Here is a 12,616-nt window from a genome sequence, read left to right on the forward strand (position 1 = left end):
AAGTGGACATAGCACGGCTTTTTTTTTTCACGTGCATAAGTAGGTCGTTAGCCATTTCAGCTCCTCTAAGATGTTTTGTATATACAGTTGAAGTCGAAAGTTTACATACACTTAGGTTGGAGTCGTTAAAACTCATTTTTCAACCACTCCACAAATTTCTTGTTAACAAACTATAGTTTTGGCAAGTCGGTTAGGACATCTACTTTTTGCATGACACAATACATAATTGCTTACAGACAGATTATTTCACTTATAATTCACTGTATCACAATTCCAGTGGGTCAGAAGTTTACGTACACTAAGTTGACTGTGCCTTTAAACAGCTTGGACAATTCCAGGAAATGATGTCATGGCTTTAGAAGCTTCTGATAGGCTGATTTACATAATTTGAGTCAATTGGAGGTGTACCTGTGGATGTATTTCAAGGTCTACCTTCAAACTCATTGCCTCTTTGCTTGACATCATAGGAAAATCAAAAGAAATCAGCCAAGACCTCAGAAAAAAAATTGTAGACCTCCACAAGTCTGATTCATCCTTGGGAGCAATTTCCAAACGCCTGAAGGTACCACGTTCATCTGTACAAACAATAGTACCCAAGTATAAACACCATGGGCCCACGCAGCCATCATACCGCTCAGGAAGGAGACGCATTCTGTCTCCTAGAGATGAACGTACTTTGGTGTGAAAAGTGCAAATCAATCTCAGAACAACAGCAAAGGACCTTGTGAAGATGCTGGAGAAAACAGGTACAAAAGTATCTATAGCCACAGTAAAACGAGTCCTATATCAACATAACCTGAAAGGACGCTCAGCAAGGAAGAAGCCACTGCTCCAAAACCGCCATAAAAAAGCCAGACCACAGTTTGCAACTGCACATGGGGACAGAGATCGTACTTTTTGGAGAAATGTCCTCTGGTCTGATGAAACAAAAATGGAACTGTTTGGCCATAATGACCATCGTTATGTTTGGAGGAAAAGGGGTAGGCTTACAATCCGAAGAACACCGTCCCAACCGTGAAGCACGGGGGTGGCAGCAACTCGTTGTGGAGGTGCTTTTCTGCAGGAGGGGCTGGTTTACTTCACAATATAGATGGCGTCATGAGGCAGGAAAATGATGTGGTTATATTGAAGCAATATCATCAGTCAGGAAGATGAAGCTTGGTCACAAATGGGTCTTCCAAATGGACAATGACCCCAAGAATACTTCCAAAGTTGTGGCAAAATGGCTTAAGGACAACAAAGTCAAGGTATTGGAGTGGCCATCACAAAGCCCTGACCTCAATCCTACAGAAAATATGTGGGCAGAACTGAAAAAGTGTGTGCGAGCAAGGAGGCCTTCAAACCTGACTAAGTTACACCAGCTCTGTCAGGAGAAATGGGCCAAAATTCACCCAATTTATTGTGGGAAGCTTGTGGAAGGCTACCTTAAACGTTTGATGCAAGTTCAACAATTTAAAGACAATGCTACCAACTACTAATTGAGTGTATGTAAACTTCTGACCCACCGGGAATGTGATGAAAGAAATAAAAGCTGAAATAAATCACTCTCTACTATTATTCTGACATTTCACATTCTTAGAATAAAGTGGTGATCCTAACTGACCTAAAACAGGGAATTCTTACTAGGATTAAATGTCAGGAATTGTGAAAAACTGAGTTTAAATGTCTTTGGCTAAGGTGCATGTAAACTTCCGACTTCAACTGTAAATGCTTCTGGTTAATCCGAATACATGGATGAACACTTCACGGCAGACTGGAACCATTTAACTCTGTTTTGTTTGTACATGGATGAACGCTTCATGGCAGACTGGAACCATTTAACTCTGTTTTGTTTGTACATGGATGAACGCTTCACGGCAGACTGGAACCATTTAACTCTGTTTTGTTTGTACATGGATGAACGCTTCACGGCAGACTGGAACCATTTAACTCTGTTTTGTTTGTACATGGATGAACGCTTCACGGCAGACTGGAACCATTTAACTCTGTTTTGTTTGTACATGGATGAACGCTTCACGGCAGACTGGAACCATTTAACTCTGTTTTGTTTGTACATGGATGAACGCTTCACGGCAGACTGGAATCATTTAACTCTGTTTTGATTGTAGCTACATCTTGTTTGTCCAGCATTGTGTCAAGTCACTCCGTTTCACACTGACCGTGGCATGTGCAGAAAATATCCCATCACTTTTTCTTACTGATCTGTCGATATATCAACTGTAACTCAGTAAAATCTTTGAAATTGTTGGATTATGCGTTGGATTATTTCCTATAGCTTTTGTAGCCTATAGCTTTTCCTGGAATTTCATGAGAAGAGGAATGGCTTATTATGGAGAGGCTTGTGTAGCCTATAGCCTGTTGTAAAGGGGAACAGCTGGAAGAGAGAGGTTAGTGATTTGTAGCCGAAGTAAGAAGCTAAATATTAGCTAGATATTAGGCCATTCATTAGCTAAATATTAGGGCTATAGGCTGAATATTTATCTGTCAAAAGTGCAAGAAAATTAAATGAACAGATTATGAAATGGCAGATCTGTAGTGCGTTCCTCCAGACTGCGCTCTGTGGTCCCTGGGCACTCAAAGCTCCGCTATTGATTAGGCCTACGTTTTTAGACAAGGCTAATTTGAATAACCGCTCACATGTTTTGTTTCATGCCGAAATAACTGCATAGGCCAACAGCCTGGGCCTGATTATGCAACCAATTGGATCAGTTTAGGTCTGTTCTCCACAGTTTAGAAAGTCCAGAAAGGTACATTAGCAGGGCACTCATGGTGTAGGCCTATTTTGTCAGGATGTAGCCTGGTGTTAAGATAGGCCTACTATAGGAAAGTATGGGCTTCTCCTTTCCAACTCCCCGCCCGTTAATGCTGTAGCCTTACATTCAGCAAGCAAGAGCAAGCGTGCATCTCTCCTCCAATAGGCTATTAGCCAGTGGCGATTTTAGAATGTAAATCTTGGTGGGGCAAACAACCATTTTGGGTGAGGATGCATAGCAGCAAAGCCACAACATCATACAACATTAAACAATACATTAACTGCACTGTAACGGTGACAAAACTGTGTCCACAAAATGTTAGGGCCTACATAAAACTGTCCCAACAGCAGAGTCCCAACAGTAGTCCCAACACCTTACCACTGCTACACCTGGCTATCAGCGGAGCCTTGTCAGGCAGCGAAACAGTTCATTCAGCCTGATTTAGTAATATGGCTGATATGGCTGACTTGCTTAATCAAATGTGGTGTCTACTGACAATTGAGATGTACTAATAACTATGGCATAAGGGAACGATAAGCGGATAAGAGGCAATCCGGAATTTCGATTAAGACATTAATGAGCGAGCTAGGACGGACGTAGTCAATATAACTATTTGTTCAGCACCTTTGAAATGCACAGCGGCAGAATTCAGAACATGGGCCGTTCTTACGGTGTTCTCCCTGTACACCAAGTCAGAACCGTAGGATAAATAAAGGGGGCAAATAAACAGACAATGAAAGCTCTTGCAATATTCAGCGATTACATTTATCTAAAACAGGTTATAGGCTACATGTTTACCAAGTCCGAACCGTAGGCAAAATTAAGAGGTGAAAATGATTAGGGTGAGGAACATGGGCTACAAACAGCTTACTACACAAGATACACTTAGAATTTTACTTTCTTAGTTCTCCCTGGCATATTACATAATTTATGCAGCAGCATACAATAACTTTTTGGACTCACCTTGTTGTGCTGTGCTCACTTGAACAGGAATGGCACGGTGGTCCTTCGTGGGCAAATTTTGTCATCAAACTTTGGCATCAAAGTCTGGCATTCTCTGGATTTATGGTGCTTTCAAGACAACTGGGAACTCGGAAGCAAACAAGGTTAAATCATGATGAGAGTTCCCAATTTACACTTCAGAGTTGGATGACAGCTGAAAACATATTTTGCCAGTTGGAGCTCGTTTTTTTTGAGTGTTCCCAGTTGTCTTTAACTCACTGAAGTCCGATTTACCAGTTCCAAGTTAACAGTTGTTTTGAAAGCGGCAGAAATCATGCAGGGATTGACAGCATGGCCAATGTTGAATGTTTATAATTTTAAGCTTGGAAAAGAGACCCTTAAGCCCAGAATTGGGACCACACACCAACTCCACTGAATAGCATTCCAGCGACTGCTTTGTAATGCTTGCAGTTAGCCACTGATTTCTTTCAAACCACTCATTGTTGAATTAGTGATTTTTCCAAGTTGTTGTGTAATGTTTATGTCCAAAGGCCGATGAGCACCAATACACTATTTCTTTAATTTCCCTTCATTATTTATCTTCAAATGACAAGGATTAAAAAGGATTTGCCAGTAGATTGTCAGTTGATTCATGATGATCACTGCTAGCTAAGATTTTGAAAGTAGGATGATGACATGATCAGTCCAATCGAAGCTACGGTAGATATAATGTGATTTGACGTCATTTCATTGGTGGCTAATGACCTTGAGCCTTCTTGGATGGGCACTTCTAATGTAACTCTACACTGTAAATAACTTAACTGTTAATTTTGACTTTTTTTCTGTATTTATGAATAATAGAATACTGTGAAATTATAGGGATAAACTTTGTCGTGTAGAATAATAGGAAATGTCAGTAAATGCGAAATTACATTAAACTTCCTGTACTTTTAGACATGCATCCTTTTTCACAACAATAATCTGTAGAAATACAGTAATATACATTATAAAGAAAACACTACATGTACCATTGTTTTATGGATATTTACTTTAGTTTTACATTCTAAATGCAGATAATTATAGTAAAAAAAAATATTTCTGATGTTTATAAACAGTGTAAAGCTATGCAAGAGAAAAAGAATAAAAGAATGCTGTCGTTTGTGATTGTACTGATATTGATCATTACATTACAAACCTTAACTGCATTCTACCTTGACTCTTAGGTAGAAGACCCTGCTATATTGTCATTTTTTTACATTAATATCACCACTTCAGTAATTTCGTCCTCATCAGAGTATGATTCATTATGTTCATTCATTATGATCCAACATTCTCTTCCACATCAGACACTTCCTCCTCTATTTCAAAGTCATCGCAGCAGCTTGGCACATGCATTGATAGGAGAGAAGATAGCAATCACCGAGGTAAAGACAGTTTGAAGTTGGATATTCTCGCTTTCAAACCTCAATATCTTTCAAATTACTTGAGCCACAGGCTCCAAATGAGTGTCATGATGTTGGAAAAATTGCGCACAACATTGCACAGCTCTTATTGTTATGATTTGGATATTAATTTGCTTTCCAAAGCTAATAAACATGTGGAAATGTGAGCAGCATTTGGTATTCCTAGTTGAAATAGTTAGGGAGCGTAAACAAAGTACAAACGTTTTTTACATTCAAATTTCAACAGCTCCTTGGTCATATGACCTACTGACTTCAAACAAGGTTCAGAATGTCCACTGACTACCCTTCTATATTGCACACCCTTTAGTTTGTCCATTTTCATCTCACAAGATTTTACATGAATTTTTCAAAATGTAACATTTCAATAGCTCCTTGGTCATGTGACCTAATGACCTCAAACAAGGTTCAGAATGTCCACTGACTACCCTTCTATATTGCACACCCTTACGTTTGTCCATTTTCATCTCACACGTTTTTACATTAATTTTTCAACATTTAAAATGTCAATAGCTCCTTGGTCATGTGATATAGTGACTTCAAACACGGGTCAGAATGTCCACTCAGTGGGTCTACACATTGCACACCCTTTAGTTTGTCCATTTCCATCTCAAATGATTTTACATGAATTCTTCTAAATTTAAAATGTCAATAGCTCCTTGGTCATGTGACCTAGAGACTTCAAACAAGGTTCAGAATGTCTACTGACTACCCTTCTATATTGCACACCCTTTAGTTTGTCCATTTTTATCTCACATGATTTTACATCAATTTTTCTAAATTTAAAATTTCAATATCTCCTTGGTCATGTGACCTAATGACCTCAAACAAGGTTCAGAATGTCCACTGACTATGCCTTCATATTGCACACTCTGATGTTTGTCTACTTTCATCTCATGCTATTAGACTTAAATCTGTAAGCTTTACAGGCCATCTACACCAAAAAATAAAATTTTTGACCTAATTGTCACATAATAGCTAACCATTCATTACTGAAAATATAACTATCAAACCTGCATTACAAAGACCCCGCAGCTGAAGGTGTCCTGCTGCATGGTGTGAGTTATTTCCCCTCCTTTTCACTTTATGTCCACGCAGTCGTCTTTTCCATGGCAGGATCTTCTCATTTTGAAGTACTCTCTTTTTTATATAAACATAATGGAATTCTGATTAGTTATAGGCAAATTAATGCACAGGCCAAATGTGTATGCTGTTTTCCTTATCACTATAATCTAGTACTAATTTAGTAGTAGAGGTAATTTCCTTTATGCCCCATTCTACACACAGCCTAAATTACAGGCACTGAACCATTTACAGGACAATAATAAAAGTAACATATAGGATCCAAACCTATCACAGAGTGAATAAATGTAGAGCGTTTGTAGACTTTAAGGGAAAAATATTAAGTGACAGTTTCATCAGTACGTGCTTAAAGAAAGTCATATCACAAAGATCACAGATGACTGTGCCCACCAAATTTATGACAATAGAGAATGAATTGTAAGCACCAAAGTGTGTTTGTCAAAATAATATCAGAAAATGTCAGTTGTTGAACATAATACCTCTATTTGCAATAGCAATTTATGATATATGAGGTTGAGGAATATTCCATGTACCAACACTACATGCAGGACGGACAAGACATTCCCACGTATAGTATATTTTTTTAAATGTATTTTTTATTTCACCTTTATTTAACCAGGTGTGCCAGTTAACAACACGTTCTCATTTACAACTGAGACCTGGCCAAGATAAAGCAAAGCAGTGTGACACAAACAAAAACACAGAGTTACACATGGAATAAACAAACGTACAGTCAATAACACAATAGAAAAGTCTATATACAGTGTGTGCAAATGAAGTAAGATTAGGGAGGTAGGGCAATAAATAGGCCGTAGTGGGGAAATAATTACAATTTCGCAAATAAACACTGGAGTGATAGATGTGCAGAAGATAAACGTCCAAGTAGAGATACTGGGGTGCAAAGGAGCAAAATAAATAAAATAAATAAATAATATGAGGATGAGGTTGTTGGATGGGCTATTTACAGATGGGCTATGTACAGGTGCAATGATCTGTAAGCTGCACTGATAGCTGATGCTTAAAAGATAGTGAGGGAGATATGAGTCTCCAGCTTCAGTGATTTTTGCAATTCGTTCCAGTCATTGGCAACAGAGAACTGGAAGGAAAGGCGGCAAAAGGGGGAATTGGCTTTGGGGGTGACCAGTGAAATATACCTGCTGTAGCGCGTGCTACGGGTGGGTGCTGCTATGGTAACCAGTGAGCTGAGATAAGGTGGGGCTTTACCTAGCAAGGACTTATAGATGACCTGGAGCCAGTGGGTTTGGCGACGAGTATGAAGCAAGGGCCAGCCAACGAGAGCATACAGGTCGCAGTGGTGGGTAGTATATGGGGCTTTGGTGACAATACGGATGGCACTGTGATAGACAGCATCCAATTTTCTGAGTAGAGTGTTGGAGGTTATTTTGTAAATTACATCACCGAAGTCAAGGATCGGTAGGATAGTCAGTTTTACGAGGGTGTTTGGCAGCACGAGTGAAGGATGCTTTGTTGCAAAATAGGAAGCCAATTCTAGATTTAATTTCGGATTGGAGATGCTTAATGTGAGTCTGAAAAGGAGAGTTTACAGTCTAACCAGACACCTAGGTATTTGTAGTTGTCCACATATTCTAAGTCAGAACCGTCCAGAGTAGTGATGCTGGACGGGTAGGCAGGTGCAGGCAGCGATCGGTTGAAGAGCATGCATTTAGTTTTACTTGTATTTAAGAGTAGTTGGAGGCCACGGAAGGAGAGTTTACAGTCTAACCAGACACCTAGGTATTTGTAGTTGTCCACATATTCTAAGTCAGAACCGCCCAGAGTAGTGATGCTAGGTGGGCGGGCAGGTGCGAGCAGCGATCGGTTGAAGAGCATGCATTTAGTTTTACTTGAATTTAAGAGCAGTTGAATGGGGCATGCTTATTTATGATGGTGAGGAAAGCACTTTTAAAGAATAACCAGGCATCCTCTACTGATGGAATGAGGTCAATATCTTTCCAGGATACCCGGGCCAGGTCGTTTAGAAAGGCCTGCTCGCTGAAGTGTTAGTTCCTCTCAGCGGGATTAAGGCGATGGGACAGGAAAGCGCAGGGATGCAACTTTTGACAGAATGGCCCCCACTCCAACATCCAAGGCAGCGACCTCCACCAGGAACTGACGGGACAGGTCCGGATGGATTAGAATGGGGGCAGTGGTGAAACAATGCTTGAGATCCAAAAATGCCTGGTCAGCAGCTGGGGACCACGTGAACGGAACCTTCAGAGAGGTGAGTGCAAAGAGGGGGGAAGCCAGGGTGCTGTAGCCATGAATTTAGCGGCGGTAGAAATTTGCAGTAAACGTTGCAGCTGCACACTGGATGTGGGTTGGGGCCAATCCACCACCGCTCTCACCTTGTCAGGATCGATCTGAACGTTCCCTGCAGTGATGACATATCCCAAAAAAGAGATAGTGGAGCGATATAATTCACATTTCTCCGCTTTTACAAACAGCTGGTTTGACGTGGAGGGCATGCTCTTGAGCCGAATGGGAAAAGACAAGGATGTCGTCGAGGTAGACAAACTAAAAAACGGTTTAACATGTCATGGAGCTCATCATTGACCAGGGCCTGGAACACTGCAAGAGCGTTGATCAGTCCTAATGGCATAACAAGCTACTCGTAGTGTCCGCTAGCCGTGTTGAAGGCTATCTTACACTCGTCTCATTCCCGTATCCGAACTAGCTGGTAGGCGTTCCGAAGGTCCAACTTTGAAAAGATGATCGCCCCCAGGAGAGGCTCGAATGCAGAGGAGAAGAGTGGTAGAGGGTAATCATTTTTTACTGTGATGTCATTGAGGCCCCGGTAGTCGATACACGGGCGCAGGGTTTTGTCCTTTTTTTTTGTCCTTCTCCCTCCCCTGCTGGCGCAGGGTTCTTCTTTGTGGAAAAAAGGACAATACCCTGTAGCCAGAGTGTCCTCAATGTACTCCTCCATGCCCTTGGTCTCTGGGCCAGACAGGGAATAAAGCCAACCCCCAATCATAGGAATGATGCGGCGGAAGGGATGTGGCGCGAGCCTTGTTGAAAACCTTGTTTTCAGAAGCCCACAGGAGGACGTCCCAGGGCAGGCTATGCTGCCTTATGGCAATGTGCGTGGCAGAATGGGCTCCAACCAAGGACAGAACCAGTTGCCCAGTCGATCAGGGGGTTGTGCCTCTGGAGCCATGAAAATCCCAAAACCACAGGAACATGAGATTAAATTAGTAGAAATTGTATGGACTCACTGTGATTGCCCGACACTCGCAGGTTAATGGGAACCGTACCTGCCAATAGAGCGTCCGTCCAATGCTCTGGCATCCTTGGGAATAGAGAGGGGTTGTGTGGAGATACCAGGGCAACGTCCATGAAGCTCTCGTCAGCCCCAGAGTCAATGAGCAGGAGTTTGAAAACTCACAGTATGCCCACCAGCGTACCCGTACCTACCGATGAACCTGGTCTTTTACTGGACAGGTGGATATACACTACTGTTCAAAAGTTTGGGGACACTTAGAAATGTCCTTGTTTTTGAAAGAAAAACAATTTTTTTTGTCCATTAAAATAACATCAAATTGATCAAATAAAATTGTATTAGTCACAAGCCCCGAATACAACAGGTGTAGACCTTAGTGAAATGCTTACTTACAAGGCCCTAACCAACAATGCAGTTTCAAAAAAATACGGAAAGAATAAGAGATAAAAGTAACAAGTAATTAAAGAGCAGCAGTAAAATAACAATAGCGAGACTATATACATGGGGCTACTGATACAGAGTCAATGTACCGGGGCACCGGTTAGTTGAGGTAGTATGTACATGTAGGTAGAGTTATTAAAGTGACTATGCATAGATGAGGACAGAGTAGCAGTGGTGTAAAGGGGGGGGGGGGGCAATGCAAATAGTCTGGGTAGCCATTTGACTAGATGTTCAGAAGTCTTATGGATTGGGGGTAGAAGCTGTTTAGAAGCCCCTTGGACATAGTCTTGGCACTCCGGTACCGTTTGCCTTGTGGTAGCAGAGAGAACAGTCTATGACTAGGGTGGCTGTAGTCTTTGACAATTTTTAAGGCCTTCCTCTGACACCGCCTGGTATAAAGGTCTTGGATGGCAGGAAGCTTGGCCCCAGTGATATACTGGGCCATTTGCACTACCCTCTAGTGCCTTGCGGTCAGAGGCCGAGCAGTTGCCATACCAGGCAAGGATGCAACCAGTCAGGATGTTCTCGATGGTGCAGCTGTAGAAACTTTTGAGGATCTGAGGACACAATATTTTCAGTCTCCTGAGGGGGACTAGGTTTTGTCGTGCCCTCTCCATGACTGTCTTGGTGTGCTTGGACCATGTTAGTTTGTTGGTGATGTGGACTCCAAGTAACTTGAAGCTCTCAATCTGCTCCAATTCAGCCCAGTCGATGAGAATGGGGGCGTGCTCGGTCCTCTTTTTCCTGTAGTCCGCAATCATCTCCTTTGTCTTGATCACGTTGAGGGAGAGGTTGTTGTCCTGGCACCACACGGCCAGGTCTCTGACCTCCTCCCTATAGGCTGTCTCGTCATTGTCGGTGGTCAGGCCTATTGCTTTTGTGTCATCGGCAAATGTAATGATGGTGTTGGAGTCGTGCCTGGCCGTGCAGTCATGAGTGAACAGGGAGTACAGGAGGGGACTGAGTACGCACCCCTGAGGGGCCCCTGTGTTGAGGATCAGCGTGGCGGATGTGTTTTTACCTACCCTTACCACCTAGGGGCGGCCCGTCAGGAAGTCCAGGATCCAGTTGCAGAGGGAGGTGTTTAGACCCAGGGTCCTTAGCTTATTGATGAGTTTTGAGGGCACTATGGTGTTGAACACTGAGCTGCAGTCAATGAATAGCATTCTCACATAGGTGTTCCTTTTGTCCAGGTGGGAAAGGGCAGTGTGGAGTGCAATAGAGATTGCATCATCTGTGGATCTGTGGGGGTTGTATGCAAATGGGAGTGGGTCTAGAAATACAGTGTATACATTGTTAATGTTGTAAATGACTATTGTAGCTGGAAACGGCAGATTTTTTTATGCAATATCTACATAGGTGTACAGAGGCCCATTATCAGAAACCATCACTCTGTTCCAATCACACGTTGTGTTAACTAATCCAAGTTTATAATTTTAAAAGGCTAATTGATCATTAGAAAACCCTTTTGCAATTACGTTAGCACAGCTGAAAACTCTTGTTCTGATTTAAAGAACCAATAAAACTGTCCTTTATACTATTTGAGTATCTGGAGCATCAGCATTTGTGGGTTCGATTACAGGCTCAAAATGGCCAGAAACAAAGTACTTTCTTCTGAAACTCGTCAGTCTAGACTTGTTCTGAGAAATGAAGGCTATTTCATGTGAGAAATTGCCAAGAAACTGAAGATCTCGTACAATGCTGTGCACTGCTGGCTCTAACCAGAATAGAAAGTGGAGTGGGAGGCCCCGGTGCACAACTGAGCAAGAGGACAAGTACATTAGAGTGTCTAGTTTGAGAAACAGACGTCTTACAAGTCCTCAACTTGTGAGACTAAGTTGTACCCACAAAACACCAGTCTCAATGTCAAAAGTGAAGAGGCGACTCCGGGGTTCTTGCACAAATATCACCCCCCCCCCCAAGAAATGCTAACCTCCCCTGTTATTGTAATGGTGAGAAGTTAGCATGCCTTGGGGGTATGATATTTATGCGTCTGTAACTTTCTCACTTATCATAATTCGCGGTTCATCCAGGATTATCCGTAATCATGGTAGCATCTGCATTAAATCCCTTTGGTATGTCAATTCGATTTTTTATCTTTCATTGATGAGTCGCCACCACCAACACAACACAAGAGACAGCCAGTGCCAACCAGAGTATGAAAATAGAGCAGTCAGAGGTATGATCAATAACAGCCTAGAAATGCATTGATCAGAATGTACAATATAGATCTGATGTGGGTTCGGGGACCGTATGTAGTTTGCGGAGGGAAGAGGAATCGCAGTGCTCGCTCACTGACTGAGAAGCTGCATGCCAGTAAAGCCACTACACAACACAACACATTACTTGTATTATAACTTTGACAAACGGTGTCCACAAAGTGTAGGGCCTACATAAAGCTGTCCCAACATCAGAGGTTTCTTTTCAGCACCATGGATTGAATCCTTACAACAGCTACATCTGGCTATCAGAGGAGCATTGTCTGGCACGGAAACAGTTAATTCATCCTCATTTACAAAAAGTTTAAAAAACATAGCTGATATGGCTGACTTGCTTAAACAAATGTAGTTTCTACTGACAATTGAGATATACAAAATATGGCATACGGGAACGATAAGCGGATAAGAGGCAATCCGTAATTTCAATTAAGACATTAATGAGCTAAATAAGATGGCCGTAGTCAATTTTAAAATGTA

Source organism: Salmo trutta, chromosome 21, assembly GCF_901001165.1.
Source record: "Salmo trutta chromosome 21, fSalTru1.1, whole genome shotgun sequence".
Lineage (NCBI taxonomy): Eukaryota > Metazoa > Chordata > Actinopteri > Salmoniformes > Salmonidae > Salmo > Salmo trutta.